This window comes from Lontra canadensis, unplaced genomic scaffold, assembly GCF_010015895.1.
Source record: "Lontra canadensis isolate GAN:19392208 unplaced genomic scaffold, GSC_riverotter_1.0 scaffold10, whole genome shotgun sequence".
Lineage (NCBI taxonomy): Eukaryota > Metazoa > Chordata > Mammalia > Carnivora > Mustelidae > Lontra > Lontra canadensis.
Window position 1 is genome coordinate 28,118,899 of NW_022631004.1, and position 18,963 is coordinate 28,137,861.

Below are 18,963 nucleotides of genomic sequence, written 5' to 3' on the forward strand. Positions count from 1 at the left end.
TCCCTGCCCCATCTCTTGCATCATTAATTTTTACCTCTGTATTTTCTGCTAGTGTTCCCATCAGAATACAAACATGCTATACTAATATCTTCAGTCTTAAAGAAAAAAACCTCCCTTGACCGCCACGTACTTCTTCAGCTACTCTTCAACTTCTCTGCCTGCTTTGACAGCGAAACTTGCTGATAACTTGCTGCTTCCACTTCCTCACCTCTGGCTCTCCCATGAGCCCATTCCAATCAAGCCTTCACTCCTACCATCTCCCTGAAATAGCTCCTGCCAAGGTGGTCTACTGCTAAATTTAGTGGTCAATGCAGAATCCTCTTGTTGGCCTGTTAGCAGAATTCCTCACAGGTAATCCTGGTGTTTCTTGATACACTTTCCTCCCTTGGTTCACAATATGAGTCTTTGCTGTTTTTTCCTCTCCTTTCTGATCTCTCACTACTACCTCCTACGTGCCCACTGCTCATTTCTCTCACCTGTTCTCTAGCTCTTTCTCAGATTTATATCCCAGGTCCAGCTCTGTCCTCTCTGCCCTGATCACAGTCCTATCTAGACAGCCTGCTCAATATTGCCACTTGATTGTGTACAGGCACCTTAAACTTAACATACCCTAGCTGAACACATCTTTGAAACTGGCAACTTGGACTTCCTTATTTTAGTAACAGGCAAATTAATTTTTCCAGATGTTCAGACCAAACGCCTTAGAATCAATCATCTTTGAATTCTCTCTTCCTCTATGTCTGACTTGTCACCAGAATGAGGCATCCCTATCTTTGAAATAATTCTGCCTCCAATCCCTTCTCCTGACCTTCACCACAAACTTCCTGCAGCAAGGTCATCATGGTCTTTTACCTAACTAGTGCAATAGTCCACCCACTCATCTCTTTGTTTCCATTCTTCCTCCTTACAATTGAGAATGATAGTCATGGTTGTGAATGATAATTTTGAAACATGTCAGATGATGTCACAACTCAGTGCCAAACAATCCAGTACATTCCTACCTCTATCAGTATAAGCTCTACATGATCCGGGCCTTCTGATTTCCGACCTCATCTTTGCCCTTTGCTCACTGTTCCAGCCACATTACATGATGATGTGCTGAGCAGAGCCTTGCCCAGAGCCTTTGTACCTGCTATTCCCTCTGCTTGGAGTGCCTTTTTCCCCAGAAAGTCATATTGCTCATGCCCTTACTTCATTCAGGTCTTGCCACAAATGGCACCTCCACAGAGAGCCTTCCATGCACATCCTATCTAAAATACACCTTTGTCATTCTCCCCCAAATCTTCTTTTTATTTAAAAAATGCAATAGCTTTATTGAGGTATAATTGGCCCACAATAAGTCACACATATTAAAGTGCACCATTTTGGTAAGTTTTGACTTATGTATTTATCAGTGAAACCATCAGCACAATCAAGATGACTTATCCTTCCTTACTCCCAAATGTCTACTTGTGCTGCTTTGTAATCTGTTCCTGCTTCTCCCCCTCATATAACCAGTTACTGATCTGCTTTCTGTCACTATAGATTAGTTTGCATTTTCTAGAATTTAATACAAATGGGATAATATGGTATATATTCTTCTTTTGCCTGGCATCTCTCATTCAGGATAATTATTTTGAGATTATTCCATGCTTTAGTGAGTATCCATATTTATTCCCTTTTATTGTTGAGTAGTACTCCATTGTGTACTGATCCATTCACCATTGCTGCGTGGGGTATTCTAGCTTTCGGCTATTACAGATAAAGGTATTGTGAATATTCACGTACAAGTCTTTGGGTGAACATATATGCTTTCCTTTCTCTTGGATAAATACCTTGGAAAGTGATGACTGGGTTATAATAGGTATAAGATATAGATATCTCTCTTTATATATATATAGATAGATAAAAGGTATATATAAAGGTATATATGAAGATAAAAGATATATAAAAGGTATATTTTTAACTTTCAAGCAACTGTTTAACTGCTTTCTGAAAAGGCTCTTACATTGTACAGATCAACCAGGCATGTGTGTGAGTTTTAGTTTGCCCACATCCTCGCCACCACTTTTAGCAATTCTAAAAGGTATGTATTATTATTTCATTGCAGTTGCAATTTGAGTATCCCTAGTTGTTAATTATATGTAGCATTTTTTTTCATGTACTTATTTGCTACCCATATACCTTATTTGGCAAAGTGTCTTTTCAAAGCTTTTATCCATTGTATTAGTATTCTGTGGCAAAGCAAACTATCACATACTTAGTGGCTTAAAATAGTACATCATTTCTGTGGGTAAGTACTCTGGGCACAGTTTTGCTGAGGCCACTGTTCAGGGTCTCCCCAGGCTGCAAACATGGTGTCCTTCTGGTTGATTTCTCATCTGGTGGCTTGATTAGGGAAGAACCCACATCCTGGCTTATCATGTTTTTGGCAGGATTCATTTCCTTGTGGCTGTATGACCGGGGCCCCAGATTATTACTAGCTATCTCATCTGGAACCTACTCTTGCTCCAGAGGCTGCCTGCAGGTCCTTGCTGTGTGGCTCTCTCAGGTCTGCCAAGATAGAGTCTTATGTAACATAAGGTAATCATGGGAGTAACATTCCATCACCTTTGCCATAATCTACTGGTTAAAAGCAAGTCATGGGTTCTGCTTTCACTCAGGAGAAGGTGATTATACAAGGATACGACTTATTAGGGATCACCCTAGGGTGGGCTCATAGATTTATTATTTTATTTGTTTTTATATCTTTTATTATTATTATTTATTATTTTCTATCTTTTATTATTTAATTTGAGAGTTCTTTATGTTTCCTACATGCAATTTTTTTAAAGGTCTCACGTATTTATTACTGAACTAAACAACTGGTGCAGAAGCAGTAACAGAAAAATCATTTCCTGCTGAAACATGTCTATTGTTCAGGTAGTAGTGATGTTTACAGACTGATAGGATATGAGCACATGACCTTCATGTAGCATAAATACATGTGTCATCTCATGTGTGATCCCTTATAGACCCAGCTTAGTTCTTCTCCAATGCCTTCTCTTGGAGTTGCACCTGATTTTATTACCAGTTTTCATCTGAATCCCTAGGGAATGGGATGATTCTCTTTTTGTTTCTTGGCCAGGAATCTCTTGATGCTGAAAGTCATGTGAGAAAACATGGCAAGGAACAGTCAGCTGCACACACCATGATGGCAGAGAAAAAGAGAGAGCTGGACGCATGTCTTTGAATGAAGTACGTAATTTTTTCCCAGTCTGTGACATGTCATTTCATTCTCTTACTAATGTCTTTCAAAGGTCAGAAATGTTGAATGTTGATGAGGTCCAGTTTTTCACTGTGTTCCTTTATAGCTCATGCTTTTGGTGTTGGAGCTAAGAAATCTTTCCCTAACTTGAGGTCATAAAGGTTTTCTTCTAGAAGTTTGGTGGTTTTAGGTTTTATATTTAGGTGCATCATCCATTTTGAGTTAATTTTCGTGTATCATGTCAGAATGCAGTTTGGAGGAGTTTTGTTTTTTGTTTTTTACACATCTGGCCATCTAATAGCTGGTATACTGGTCCGTTGTTTTATTGTAATGTTTTTATCTGGTTTTGGTACCGGGGTGATGCTGATCTTGGAGAATGAGTTGGGAAGAATTCCTCCTTCATCTTCAGTTTTCTGAGAGAGTTGGTATGAATTAATATTTCTTTCTTAAACTTTTGGTAGAATTTGTCAGTGAAACCACCTGGGCCTGGAAATTTCTTTGTGGGGAAAAATGTCTGTAGTAGATATAATATAATACGGTTATTCAAGTCATCAAATTCTTGACTGAACATTGGTAGTTTGTGTTTTTTTTAGGAAATATGTCCATTTTGTTTAAGTTGTTGTCAGTTTATGGGCATAAAGTTTTTAATAATACTCTGTCACTATCCTTTCAGTATGTACAGACCCTGCAGTGATGTTTCTTCTGTCATTCTTAATACTGGTGATTTTTGTCTTCTCTCCTTTTTTCCTGAAAAAACTAGAAACTCATCAATTTTATTGATCTTCTAAAGAAACATTTTTTAGTTTCATTGATTTTTCTATATGGCTTTCCTGTTTTCTATTTTGTTGATTTTTGCTCTGATCTTACTTCTTTTTTCTACTTATTTTGAATTTAGTCTGCTCTTCTTTTTCTAGTTTCTTAAGGTGTAAACTGAACTTGGGAGAGCTTTCTTCTTTCCAAAAGAGGGGCTAAATCCTACAAATCCTACAAATTTCCCCAAGGTGTTTCAGTACTATCCTGCAAATTTGTTGTGTTTTTGTCATTTTCATTCAGCTCAAAATACTTTCTATTTCTCATTTTGGTTTATACTTTGATTTATGTGTTGTTTAAAAGTGTGTTAGTAAATATTGAGAGACTTTCCAGAGAACTTTCTGGTATTTATTTCTGATTTAATTCCATTGTGGCAAGAGAATTTGCATTGTATGTCATATTCTTTTCAATTTTTAAGACTTTAAATTTATGGCCCAGAATATGGTGTATCTTGGGAAGTGTTTTGGGTACACCTGAAAAGAATGTGTATTCTATTTTTCTGGGTGGAGTTTTCACTAAGTATCAATTAGATCAAGTTAATGAGTACCATTGCTTAAATCTTCTATCTTCTTACTGATTTCCTGTCTATTTTTTTCAATTATAGAGAGTATTTTTGTATATTATATATATTTATATTTAATAGTTTATATATAAACATAGACTATTTTATTATATTTTATATTTTTATACTATATATTTGTATAGAGACTAAGTTTTGACTAAAATTGTCACATTATAGTTTTATCAGTTTTTTGCTTCATGTACTTTGAAACTTTATTATTAGATACATCACCTTTTTTGGAATTGTTTGTCATATGGATGAATTGACCATTTTATTATTATGAAATGACTGTCTTTACCTCTGATTATATACTTTACTCTGTAATCTACTCTGTATGGTATTACTATAGATACTGTAGCTTTCTTTTGGTTAGTGTTAGTTGGTATATCTTTTTCCATCCTTTTGCTTTTAAAATACTTGTGTTTTTATATTTAAGGTGTATTTCTTATAGGCAGCATACAGTGGGTCTTGCTTCTATTTCCGATTTAACAATCATTTTTTATTCGGAGTATATAGACCATTTATACTTAATGTGATTATTAATATAGTTATGTTTAAATCTGTTACCTTGCTAGTCATTTTTTAATTTGTTCCACTATTCTTTGTTCTCATCTTCCTTTTTCTATTTTTTGGATTGATTATTTTTATTATTTCACTTATAAAATGATTATAACTCTTTGTTTTGTTATTTTAGTAGTTGCTTTAGGGTTTATAATATACATATTTAACTTACCAGTCTATTATTAAGTGTACAATATGAGAAACTTACAACAGTATGCTCCCATTTCTCTCAACATCTTTTGTGTTGTTTTGCCATTATATTTTACTTTTACATATGTTTAACCCTATACTACATTGTGATTGTTTTTATATAATTAATTATTTTGAAAAGATATTTAAATAATAAGAAACAAATCTTATATATTTACCTATATATTTACCATATTAGGGTTCTTTGTTCTTTTCTGTGGATCTATATTTTTGTCTGGTATCATTTTTCATCTTCCTGTAAGACTTTCTTTACCATTTCTTATACTCCAGATTTGCTGGATAGTAATGAATTCTTCCAGTTTTTGTATGTCTCAAAAGTTATTATTTTGTCTTTTTTTTTTAAAGATATGTTTACACTACAGAATTTTAGGTAGACAAATTTTTCTTCCAGTAACTTAAAGATGTTGCTTCATTGTTTTCTGGCTTGCATTGTGGCTGATGAGGTATCTGCTGTCATAGTATCCTATTCCTATGTATACAGAACTTCTTTTTTTCTCTGTCTGCTTTTAAGATCTTTTAAATTAATCACTGGTTTGATTTGATTATTATGTTCTATGTGTAGTTTTCTTCTGTTTCTTGAACTTGGCCTTTATTGAGATTCTTGAATCTATGGGTTTACAGTTTTTATCAAATTTGAAGAAATTTCAGCCAATATTCAAGTGTTTTTATGTCTTTTCTTTTTTCCTCTCCTACTTTGACTCCAATTACACATACAGAAGGTCACTTGAAATTGTTCCATAGCTTAATGCTGTGTTTATTTAAAAATCTCTATTCTTTCTGAATTTCATTTTGAATAATTTCTATTGGTATGTTTTATTTTCTTCTGCAATGTTTAATCTGCTACTAATTCTGTACCATTCAGTTTTATTTTAGCTGTTGTAGTTTTCATCTAAGTCCAACTTTTTGTATCTCCTATGTCTTTATTTAGCTTTGCGAATTACAGTTATAAAAGCTGTTTAATATCCTTGTCTACTAATTCTAAAATTTGTGTCAGTTTGGGTTGGTTTCAACTGATTACTCTTTTTCAACATGGTTGTATTTTCTGGTTTCTTTATATACCTGATAATTTTTGATTAGATGCCAAATTGTGAATTTTACCTTGTTGGGTGCTGGATATTTTTATTTTTATTTTCTTATAATTATATAATTATAATATAATTTCTTATATTTTTATTTTTATATTCTTATAAATATTCTTGAACTCCTGTCTGTGATGAAACTGGAAATAGTTTGACCTTTGGGTCTTGTGCTTAAAATTTGCTAGGTGGGACCAAAGCAGTGCTTGGTCTAGTGTTTATTATTACTTATTATTACTATTTTACTTATTATTACTATTATTATTATTTACTACTGTAAAACTTCATATTTCTAGGACTTCCCCTCTTGAGGCAAAGTCCTAGAAATATAAAGTTTTACAGTATGACTGATGAGAGCAAGCATTGTTCCTTGACTTTTGTGAACACTGGGTAATTTTTCCTTTAAGCCTTTTGGATGTTTCTTTCCCTGGACTTAGATATTATTTACACATACCCATATGAGCTGATCAGTACTCAGCTGACTACTCAGTGGAACCCTTCTCCTGATCTTCAGGGTTATCTCTGTGTACATCTCTTTCCTCTTTTATTTTGCCTTAGGAACTTTAACTTCCTTGGTCTCTCTGGACTCTCAAGTCTGTCTTCTCACTAAAGGAATCTGCTGGGCTCCATCTTGGTTCCTCTTCCTTGTTCCCTTGATCTGGAAACTCAAAGCAAGACTACTGTAGTGTGCATTTTGTTTCTTGTCTTTTAGAAATCACTGTCTGTTGTTGCCTGATGTACAGTATCTTAAAAGTCATTGCATTACATATTTTTGTCATTATTTTGAATGTTTTAAGCAAGTAGGTAATTGTCTTTCTTACTTGATTAGAAATCTTAATCCTCTTTATTTTTTCCATAATTTTATTACCATTTAATGGTATTTATTTGTTTTTTCTTTCTTACTTATTAGAATGGAAGCTCCATGAAATCAGAGATCTCTTTGTTCACTACTGAGTCCTCTTTAGCAAGAATAGTGCCTGTAACATAATAGGTGCTCAATAAATATTCATTAATGAATGACAGAATAAGCAATGTATGAATATATCCTAACACCTAGCCACTATCCCAGCACATAGGTCCCCTCATGCCCTCTAAACCTGTCAGATCCCTGCCTCTGTGCTTCTGCTTCTGCTGGTTTTTGCCTGATAAATTCTTCTCTCTCCTCTCTAAAATGTTTACACATCTTTTATATTCTAGTTCCCATATGTTCTCCTCCATAAATTTGTCTCTATTGTTCTGGTTGACCCAGATTTCTTCCTCTTCCAAGACCTTTCAGCACTTAGAGTCAGAACCACATAAATTATAATTCTAATGCTCCTTAGTAAGGGAATGTGAGCTCTTTGAGGACCTTCCCTCATGTATTCCTCTGCACCTAGCACAGTACTGGTCTCAAAAAATACATGTTGGTGATGGTTGGGATCTCTTCTCTTTGCATACCTTGTGGGTGGAGAGGTTCTCTTATTCTTTCCCAGTTTCAATTTTTTTCCAGAGTAGTGCCTGATATGATTCCTGGGCTGCTAACCTATCCTTTTTAAAGTTTCCAGAACCCAGATGTCTTAATCGAGTTGGAGCAGAGAATTTGGAAGACATTTGAGTTAAAAGCACAGGGTTTGGAAATGGGTTCTGGAAAAAAAGGAGGGGCAGTTGGGGTGAGGGACAAATATTTGGTGAGCATTCATTTATTCTATCCGGTCACTTTGTTCATTATCTCTTTTAATTGTCTCCATAGAACCATAGCCTCACTAAGTTAATATCAAGGCTGATATGTTGAAACAATGTCATTTGCTAATGAAGATCAATAACAGAGAGTGATTGGATTTATGGCAAAACAGGTTGTTATGGACTGAATTGTGTCTCTTCTTCTACCATTCATGTGTTGAAACACTAAACTTCAATGTATTTAAAGATGAGGTCTTTGAGAGGTTATTCAGGTTAGATCAGATCATGTGAGTGGGGTCATGATCCCATGATGGGATCATGATGGGATTCATGATGGGATTTGTGTTCATGATGGGATTTGTGTTCTTATAAGAAGAAGCACTGGAGTTCTCTCCCTTTCTCTCTCTGCCATGTGAACACATAGCATGATAGAGGCCATCTGCAAGAAGAAAGCTCTCACCAGGAACGGACCTTGTTGGCACCCTGATCTCTGACTGTTAGTCTTTAGAACTATAAGAAAATAAATTTCTGTTGTTTAAGTACCCAGTCTATGAGATTTTGTTATGGCAGCCCAAGCTGACAATTATTATGTCATGAATCAGGTTGATGGGTAAGAGGAAGTCACATCCCAGGGGGGAAATGTTTGTTTTGTCTCTTGTTTGACCTTGATAATGAATAATGTAGTGTTGATATTCCCAATAGATAACCCTGAAAGTCACCCTAATATATTGTTCAGTTGTTCCACTTCCTTTCCTGGCAGGACTGTCAAAGGCCATCTGCAGTGTGGTTCTTCCAAGTTTCCTCACCTTGTTACTGGGGCCAAGGTCACCCTGACTGGGGCTGTAACAGGCAGCTCTGAGGAGAAAGTGTTCCCCCTCTGTTAGATCAAGGGCACAGCACTTTTGCACCCTTGAAGCATGAGGTTAGCTCTGATGATAAACTCTAGGAATCTTTGGTATTACCTACCAATGGACAACAGAATCCCTGGAAGGTAGCTCAATCCACCATTAGCTCCCAATCTGCATAGATTATGTTCTCAATGACCTACCAGGTGCCAATGAAGTTCCCTACTGGGGCAACAATCTCCTCTTATGGTTTGTTTCCAACTGGATTTTTCCAGTTTGTGGTATGGCCCTCCTCTTGGCTGCCACCAAACACAAACACATGACCCCTTCTTTTTCTCACTCCTAACTGAGGGATGGTCTTCCTACTATCCCTCAGCTCTTCCAGCATGATACCTGATTCCTCTCTTCCTAGTAATAGCCATGGGCATTGTCCTTTGTCCACTTCCCAATTAATGTTTCCTGGGTGATCTGAACCCACGAGAACCCCCTCCTTTTTTCTTTTAGAGGTTTTATTTATTTTACAGAGAGAGAGAGAGAGAGAGAGTGAGCAAGTGCACAAGCAGGTGGAGTGGCAGGCAGAAGGAGAAGCATGCTCCCTGGTAAACAGAGAGCTTGATGGGGGGAGCTTGATGGGATCATGACCTGAACTGAAAGCAGACGCTTAACTGCCTGAGTCACCCAGGTGCCCCCCCCTTTCCGTTTTTGACTAGAATGATTTTGCCTGCCGAACAGGAGGTCTGTTGGCCCATAGAAAGAAGATGCCTTGGAAAGTACCCAGCCAACCTGAAAAACCAATGCTAGCATTTTTTATATCTGGTACACATCCTGGGATGACCTCCACAATGACTACAATTCCCTTCTGGGAATTTGGCCATTTGAAGTCCCAAAGATAATAGCTTGGAGGTTTTTTCCTATTTTGAAAGAAAAAAATTTTTTATAAACATTCTCTGTTTGAAAAGAACCTGGATTTACAAATTCACCTGCTCATGTTTATGGTTTTAGGTCTTTTATCTCTCCAGCCATCAGAGAAAAAATTACTTGGGCAGAAGTAAAAGTGGACTGGCCACTCTTATCTCGGTCAGACTCAGGGGAACTGCTGTCAGATCACCCAGCTCACATGACAGGGCTATTTTTCTTCTAGAGCTGATCTTGTTCCCTGGCAAGCTGGATGTGATTTGTCTTAACACTCAGATTCCCCTGCCAGGGCGTTCATGGCATGTTTGGACACATGGTCTTGTAAAAATGATATTTTGAACTTTATTTATATATACTTCTCTTGTACTGGTTGTTTTGGAGGGTCTCAAGTGCCCAGATTGACAGCAACTTTGCTTGGGCTCCACTGGAGGCCACTACAGGGGATGGGCAGATTACTTCTTTGTGTGACAAATCTATAGAGACAGTTGTACCGATTGAAAGTGAAAGTTCTCAACAAACTCACTTAAGAAGAGAACCTGTGGTATCAAATGGTAGCTTGTGGAATAAATTTGGGGGAAGTTTTAGCAGCACCCCTTCTTTATTGTGCCTCTTCTGGCATTATTGACTTTGCTGAAGTCAGCCCATCTTGGGTTAATAACATCCAAAGGATGGATAATCTGGATCAGGTGGAAAGGGAAGAAGCCCCTCTCGTTCAAACCAGGGGCACAACTGTTCCAGAACCCACTAGGTCTATAATTTTATCCTGGAAAAGTTGGGGGGATAAAAAAGATTGAATAGCAAGAAGACCTTTCAAACTCTTCAAGTTCAACATATTTTATCTCCAGATCCTTGTGGTAGAGGTTTCACTTAGCAGAGTGTAAAAAACTTAAAATTTGGTTTAGTTGTCAAGTGTTCCAGTAAAAGCTGGCCTTACCCTCCTGGTGCCTAGTTGGACAAGAACTAGTTAATGATTAAAAGCAAAACAAAGCAAAACTTCAGAAATACACACACACACACACACACACACACACACACCCCAATTAGCTGGATTGTGTGAAGTGAAGACTTGGGCAAACAAAATGTCAGAAGCATGTAACTGGAACCTTATCAAATTTAAAGTCTGTTATAAATTTTACTTTGCTTGGAAAACACTTAGTTGTAATAAGACTCAGTGAGATGACCTGAATATGGCTGATATATCTGATAATAAAAATGTATTTCAGGATAACTACCTGAGGCAAAAGCCTGGGGATTAAGAATACGGGTTCTTAGATTCCAGCTGGGCTTGAGGTAGCTTGCCTTCCCAACTCTAAAATCCTGAGTGTTTGCAGACCTCTCACATTGTGTAAAACTTTAGCAGAACACATGCCAGAGGAAGATCATTTGTGCCTAGAATCATCAATGAACTCACTGACTGGTGGGTCCCCAGTCCTAGTACCTTGCTTACCTTTGCCAACTCTATGAACACCGATTGACTAGCCAGACAAAAATCATAGTTTAGCCCATCTTTAAAAAGAGAACATGGACAGGATTGGAAGAGATTATGCTGAATGAAATAAGTCAAGCAGAGAGAGTCAATTATCATATGGTTTCACTTACTTGTGGAGCATAAGGAATAACACGGAGGACATGGGGAGATGGAAAGGAGAGGAGAGTTGGGGGAAATTGGAAGGGGAGATGAATCGTGAGAGACTGTGGACTCTGAGAAACTAACTGAGGGTTTTGGAGGGAAAGGGGGTGGGAGGTTGGGTGAGCCTGGTGGTGGGTATTGTGGAGGGCATGTATTACATGGAGCACTGGGTGTGGTGCATAAACAATGAATTCTGGAATACTGAAAAGAAATAAAAAAAAATAAAAAGGAAAAAAAAAAGAAAAAAAAAGAGACATCTCTCTGTGTCTCCTAAATTCAGACTTATTAGTTTGGGGACATCCTATGGAAAATGTTTGCTTGGAGAACTAACTTGAAGACTAGATTTTTCAGAGCAGTATTTTATGTGAGAAGCAGGCAGGCTTTCAGATAAGGCTTTTCAACCACAGACCATATTTTTCACCAATTACCATTTGGTGTTGAAGTCCACCAGGAATAATATTAGGTCATGTGTGTGTTGACTCTTTCCTAGCTTTCATATTGATGTTGAGCCAACACATGAGCTCATCAAAGACCCACAGTTATTGATACTCGTAAGTGCTTGGTATTACAGTTTTATAATAAAAGTCGGGATCAGTAGATGGAGCAGTGAAATCAGGGTAAGTGTTCTGAACCCCATCATTTCAATTTGTTTGTTAATGCTTTAATACAGCTTTCTAGCTGCATGGGACATAAACACCCCCACGATGGTGAAAGCAAAGGCATACATTGTTTTATATTCAGACTGTAATTTTCACTGCCTTGAGATAGGAGTGGACTGAAGAAACAAGGGGTCTGATGCTTCTGATGTCAGAAGGAAACCTCTAGAGCAATGATCACAGAAGCATCTACCAAATTTGGTAACTACCTGCTTCAATTGTTTTACAAACAAAAATTGTGCATGGTTAAGACTGTGGACTTTTGGCTCCAACTGCCTGAGTCCAAGTCTAGGCTTTGACACTTATTAGTTGTGGGGCTCTAGGTCTCATCTTCATCTATGAATAGGACATACCTCTTTGGTGAGCTTACAGGACTGAATACATGTAGATTTCCAAAAGTAGCTGGGCATATGTAAGGTTTTGTTATGAAAGCCCATGACTCTTGCTCTTGTGAATACCCACTTTAAAAAGTCCAGGCTAAAATTCTTATGGCCATTCTCTATGGGGTGGCCTTGCTCACCCATCCATCTATGCGTTAAGATTGAGGCAGAACTCTTTACTAAAAAGAATCTTGGCATTCCCTGCTTGTTGGTCTCTCCAGTTGAAGGCGGGATGGCTTCTCTTCAGGCTTTCTCCTTGAGGGGATTCTTAGCTTAGCTCCTACAGAGGGATACCGCCCTTACCCTTGCCTCTGTTCCTGGTGAAGGTGCATGGGTCTGAAATCACAGCCCAAACTAGCTGCACCACAGGCACTTTTTAGAAGGAACAACCCTGAGCTCATTGTCTCTCAATGCTGACTTTTTAAAACCCTGCTGAGAGGAACAATGTAAATAAGGAGATTGTTCAACTGACAACCTGTGGTCTGAAGTCTCAAGAGTCTAAAGTCTATCCCAGAACAAGTCATAGCACTAGAGTTGAGCATGAAGACCTCATAATTCTTTCCTTCCCATGTCCCTTCCCTCAAACCTTCCTGCACTCAGTGAATGGGACTTTGGTGGGGGTGCGCCCTGTCCCCATACACAGAGTGATTGAGAACAAATTACCACAAGGGTGTTGCTTATTGTGTCATGTATGGGTTCTCCTTAAGACGTGTCCATGGAGACAATTTTCTGGTCTAAGTGCCAAGGACAACTCTTCCCCTGGTCATCTGGTGTCTCTGTTAGGAACCCTGTGAATTATATAAATGGCCAACCTTCCCTTTCCACTTTAGCTGCTATAATGTTTGGGCCATTATTGTGGCCAGCTCCTAAATCTTTGTCATCTTTACATTTCCAGCCTCTTTTCTGGCTTCTGCTTTATCCCTACCTTAATTATTTTTTCTGTCAGCTTCAACCTTTACTTTGTTACCCTATAGTTCCCTAAACTCTGTAAACACAAGCTTCCTTAAAACTTATGTACATGAGTAAATGAGCAACTCCAAGGAGGAGGTATAGTCATCCCACTTCAGAGATGAGGAAATAGGCTCTAAAGGGTAAATCACCTTTCCCAGTGTAATAAAGCTAGCAAGTAAGTAGAAGGCCAGGGTCAAACTTTACTGCCAAGGTCACTTTTCACTGCCCTCCTCAAACTCAGAAATACATTCAGAAAGAGGTTACTGGGGATTAGAGGAGCCACTGGCATAAGCAGTTATGGGGGTGGGGGGCAGGGGCTGTAAAGCTGATGAGAACTGAAAGCTACACTTCTGTTTCACATCCAGGAAGGACATATCTATGAAATGTTTTGGTCATCAGAGTATAAGTAATCTGTAGAGTCAATCCCAATTGCATTGTAACCTTGATTAACTGAGCCTGGTTAGCTTGGATAATTGAATTGCCAAGTTAACTGAGAGTCAACTCAATAGACTACGCTATTCCACCCTATTTTCCACCCTGAAAGTTTTCGTGTAGTCTCTGACTTTTCTCCTGCTTCAGTTATTATAATGTAGTGCACATGTTTGGACCGTTATTGTAATTCCAGACTCCATTCAATGCCTAACGCAATGCCCAGAACATAGTAAGTCCTCCTCATGCTTCTTGATGCTGTTGAATGTTAAGAGTGTTCTTGGGCCTTGGGGTCAAACTTGTGTTTATCATTTCTCTCTGAGTGAGATAATAGATGGTCTTATGGACTGTGGGGGGCAGGACGTTGACCCCACTCCAAATACACATGTACTCCACAACCCAGCCCACTGGCTGTCTAGTCTGCCGAACTGAACTGAGGGGGAATCCTCAAAATAGTAGTCAGACACAAGTCTGTTTTGCTGTGATTTGCTTGTGTCACTTAAAATAGAAGCTTGATGATTTTGTTTTAGTTACTTGGCAGGAGTCTGGCTAATCAAGATCTCGCTTGTCTGTATGACTTTCTCATTATCCATGACCATTTATTGAGTTTCTTCTCAATAGAAGAACATTCTGGGCTTTGAGAAGACGAAGATGTATGAAGACTGAAAAAGTTTGATTTCATGGTGATGAGCAGACCCAGCTGGCTGTGGCTATGCTGTCTGTTGAAGATCATATGAATTCTTTTCCGTGACATATCAGAAAGAGCACAGGCTTTGGCTTTAGACCCACCACCAACTCTTTGCCGGACTGGTGAAGAGTTCCTTAATTTAATGGAACCTCAGTTTCCTCATTTGCAAAGTAGGGACATAAATATCTATTTAGTATGTTAGCAAGACCAGAACTAAGATACATATGTGAAGCCCAGGCACATAATAGGTGATCAACAAACACTAGCTGGCAATATTGTGCCTCTGAGCATTCTCTGCTCAGAAAAATAGGGAGAACTCCCTATTCTCACAACTGTTTTGAGAATGTGTGTTCAAATTTCTGTGAGGATCCCCTGGATGATGAGTCAAAGCGACAGGGTCACTGTAACTACAGGCTACGGACACGTGTGTCTGTAAATAGCCCCAACCCATGTAAACACTCCATTGAGAGTAATTGCCTGCATCACAGTGAAGATATGCATGCACTGTTGTCAAGGGTTGTCCAGCAGCCCGTGCCCACCTTGCACATTCATCAAGCCGTACAGCCGCCCAACAGAAGGAACACTGTGCGCTGGACTTGTTCCACATGCTTTATGCTGAGAGAGAGCAAATCAATAGGAGAAAATGTGGCTCCATTCTGTGGAGAGGATGGGTGGGGGCCTTAGGGAGCGGTGAGGAGGGGGACATGAAAGAGTGAGGTGGACACAGGGTGCTTAGAGATGGGAAGGAGCGCTAGAAAGAGGGAAGGTGAGGACAGACACAGAGGGTGTCCCCACTCTGGTGGCTTACAACCTCTAAGTCCAAGAAGCTCTTTGCATTCCCCAGATTTCAGCTACACCCCCAAACCTGGGGTGAGGAGTGGAAGACTACCTGCACTGGCGACAGCCTCATCCCTTCATTCTCTTTCACGCCTCTCTCCCTCTTACTTCCCATCTCCTCTTTTCTTCCCTCTTCTTCCCCTTTTGGTTAACTTTTCCCTTCTAGCACCTCCTTCCTGCTCTCCTTTTCCAAACCCCAGTGCTGGCATACAAGTTATCTCTTTCACTAACGGAACATATCTGCTGCCCCCATGATCTAACCAAGCCGTTAACCCCTGCTGCTCTGTGGGAGGCACCTCAGCCTGTTATTAACTTCAGCTCAGCTGCCAACCCAGCTATTCAGCAGGCACAGGTGGACGTGCGTGTTCATGGAAACAATGGCACTGGGACTGAGTGCCTGAGTCCAGGTGGCCCCAAGCTGTCTGGGTGACATGAGGGGCAGGAGGCCTGAGAAGCCGGTGCAGGGAGGGGGACATAGGATGTGACTGGAGTGAGATGGTCCCCTAGCCTCCCCACAAGGCCTGGCAAGTGCCAGGGAGGCAGCTGAGCCTTCATGGTGCAGAAGAAAGGCTGTTCCAGGGAGGAAAGATGGTGACAAGAGGGGGAAACATGGTGAAGAAGGAGCCCTGGTTGGGATTCTGGGGGGTCCAGTGTCCTCTCAGATTACTTACCTGCTTTAAGCCTCAATTTCCTCAACTTTAGGATGGGAGCAATGACCCCAGCCCTCTGTGTGAGTACCCAGAGCTCTAGTGATGTTCAAATGAGGTAAAGTGAGGTAAAGGATGGAAGTTTTGTCTCTCCATAAGACACACCATGAGGTGTGTTAGTCAGTCCGGGCTAACCTAACGGAATACCACAGACTGAGTGCCTTAAACACCGTTCTGGAGGCTGGAAGTCCAAAACCAAGGTGTGGGCAGGGTTGGTTTCCTCTGAGGCCTTTTCCCTGAGCTTGCAGATGGCTGTATTCTTTCTGTGTCCTCACAGGGTCTTCCCTCTGTGTGTATCTGTGTCCTAATCTGTCCTTCTTTAACGTCACCAGTCAGATTGGATTAAGGCCCACCCTACTGACATCATTTTAACTTAATTAGTTCTTTAAAGTAATTTAAAGTAATTACTTCTTTAAAGTAATCTGAGGTATAGGAGGTTATGACTCCAACACATGAATTTTGGAGGGGTACAATTCAGTCCCTAACACAGAGCTATTTCTATTGTGATCCATCGCCCTGGGGTTAGGATCTGTCTATCAGATGAGAACATGTTCACTCGTGGCAGATGGAAGGATGGAGAGTAGGTTCCAGAGGCCCTGTGGGGTTTGGGCCAGGCTTCAGGGGATGGCAGGCTCAGTGGTCCATCTTCCTGGCACAGCTCCATGTCCAGTGGGATACCTACTGTTGCTCAGGATTGGTGGCTTGAGCCCAGATCTATCCAGACATTCCTTCCAGGGATTACAAAGGGGTCAAAAAGAACTGTCCCTCCCATCCCCAGTCATGACCTCAGTCTCTACCCACTCCTACCTGTGAGATGAGCAGAGGGATTTGGGTAATCAGTACTCATTCATCTGTGAGATGTTCTGAGGCTTCCCCGTTCCTTTTGTCTGGTTAAGAGGGCATCCCTTTCCAAAAACAATGATGAGGGGTAAGATATTCATTCACAGAATTTGAGGTATACAAGCTCTTTCTCCAGCTGGGATCTCACTGGACTGGGGAGATAGCAGACATCATGGTGTTATCCCTGGAATGGTGTGTGAGGCAGTGGGGAGCTCAAGGGAGAGCTGGTGTCTGTTACACGTGTTGCCAGGAGTTGGGGGAGAACAACCCTTGTGCCTGCTTCTTACCTGGGGTCTCTTGTAGTGGGAGATTGGCTGGAGCACATTGTGGGTGGGAGTAAGGGAGTAGAAATAGGATAAGCTGCCTGGACATTAGGGATGATAGCTGACCTGTCCAGGGTCAGTGTGAAGGATCCTGGAGGGTAGGGTGAGAGGCTGGAACCCAGTGAGGATACACCTACCAGGAGTATCCTAAGGAAAGGCACCCTTGCCTTTTTCTGTTATCGACAGTGGAGGGCTGAGTGAATCTGGCATGTGAAGCAGGATTGCTAGGGAAGAGATTCCAACTCCAGGAACTTTCCAGGTATTGAAGTCTTGCTCCTCTGTCAATCCTGTAAATAGTAGGCACCCCAAATTCAGCCTATCTGACACGAAAGTAATCTAATTCTTCCACCACTGGCCGTGTTACTCCACATCTATCTATCCGATGCAGAGGGAGGGCAGAAGGGATGGTAGTCCCCACGGCAATGGTGACTACATTTGCTTGTCTAGCAGAGTGGTGGGACCCCTGTCTGTGGGGCGATGAGGGCATGGGGCCTGTGCTTTCTTCTCTCTGGCTGAGTAGCCTTGTAAGTTTCTCTTTCTCCAATGAAGCCCATCCTAATCTATGCCATGTGATCTTGCACAGTTTTCTCTAACCCTGGTGCACCAGGTGGTGACCCCTAGGGTGTCCCTGGCATGAAATGCCTTAAAATAGCCATGTGCTCAGGCAGAGGTTCCCTGCAGCCTGTGGAACCAGACAGAGTCAAGAGAGACCCGGTATACATCTGCTGCGGTCTTCTCAGACTGCCACATCAAGTTAACACAGATGAGGCGTTTCATTTTATTCTTTAAAAAAAGATTTCATTCGTTCATTCATTCATTCATTCATTTATAGACCTTGAGCAGGGGTGGGGGGTAGAGGCACAAGGAGAGAGAATCTCAAGCAGACTCCCCGCTGAGCACAGAAGCCCAACATGGAGCTTGACCTCATGACCCTGAGATCATGACCTGAGCTGAAATCAAGAGTTGAACACTTAACTCACTGAGCCACCCAGGTACCCCAGGGATGGGGTCACAGCTTGGGAGACTGGAAGTTCAAGGTCAAGGTGTTGGCAGTGTGGTTTTTAGTTAGGGTGTTCTTCCTGGTTTTCAGACAGCCACCTTCTCTCTGGGTCCTCACATGGCCTTTCCTCTGTACATATGGAGAGAGAGAGCTCTGGTGTCTCTCTCTTTTCTTTTTCTTTTTTTTTTTTTATAATTTTATTTTTTATAAACATATATATATATATATATTTTTCCCCCAGGGGTACAGGTCTGTGAATCTCCACGTTTACAAACTTCACAGCACTCACCATAGCACATACCCTACCCAATGTCCATAACCACCCCCCCAACCCCCGTCCCCCAGCAACCCTCAGTTTGTTTTGTGAGATTAAGAGTCACTTATGGTTTGTCTCCCTCCCAATCCCATCTTGTTTCATTTACTCTTCTCCTACCCCCTTAACCCCCCATGTTGCATCTACACTCCCTCATATCAGGGAGATCATATGATAGTTGTCTTTCTCCGATTGACTTATTTCGCTAAGCATGATACCCTCTAGCTCTTATGGGGTCATTTTTTAATGCTTATTATTTCTCATTGATTTTACTTTCTCGTTTAGTGTTTACTGTGAAAGAGGGAATAGGAAATGGCAGCTGGAGGGGAGGTGGGAGCTGGCACC

General features: G+C 40.4%; 1 pseudogene; it reads right to left on the bottom strand.

Annotated features, from left to right (window-relative positions):
- Positions 1–2,987: 2,987 nt before the first annotated feature.
- On the bottom strand, positions 2,988–3,142 carry LOC116866756 (annotated as a pseudogene).
- Between the last annotated feature and the right edge of the window lie 15,821 nt (positions 3,143–18,963).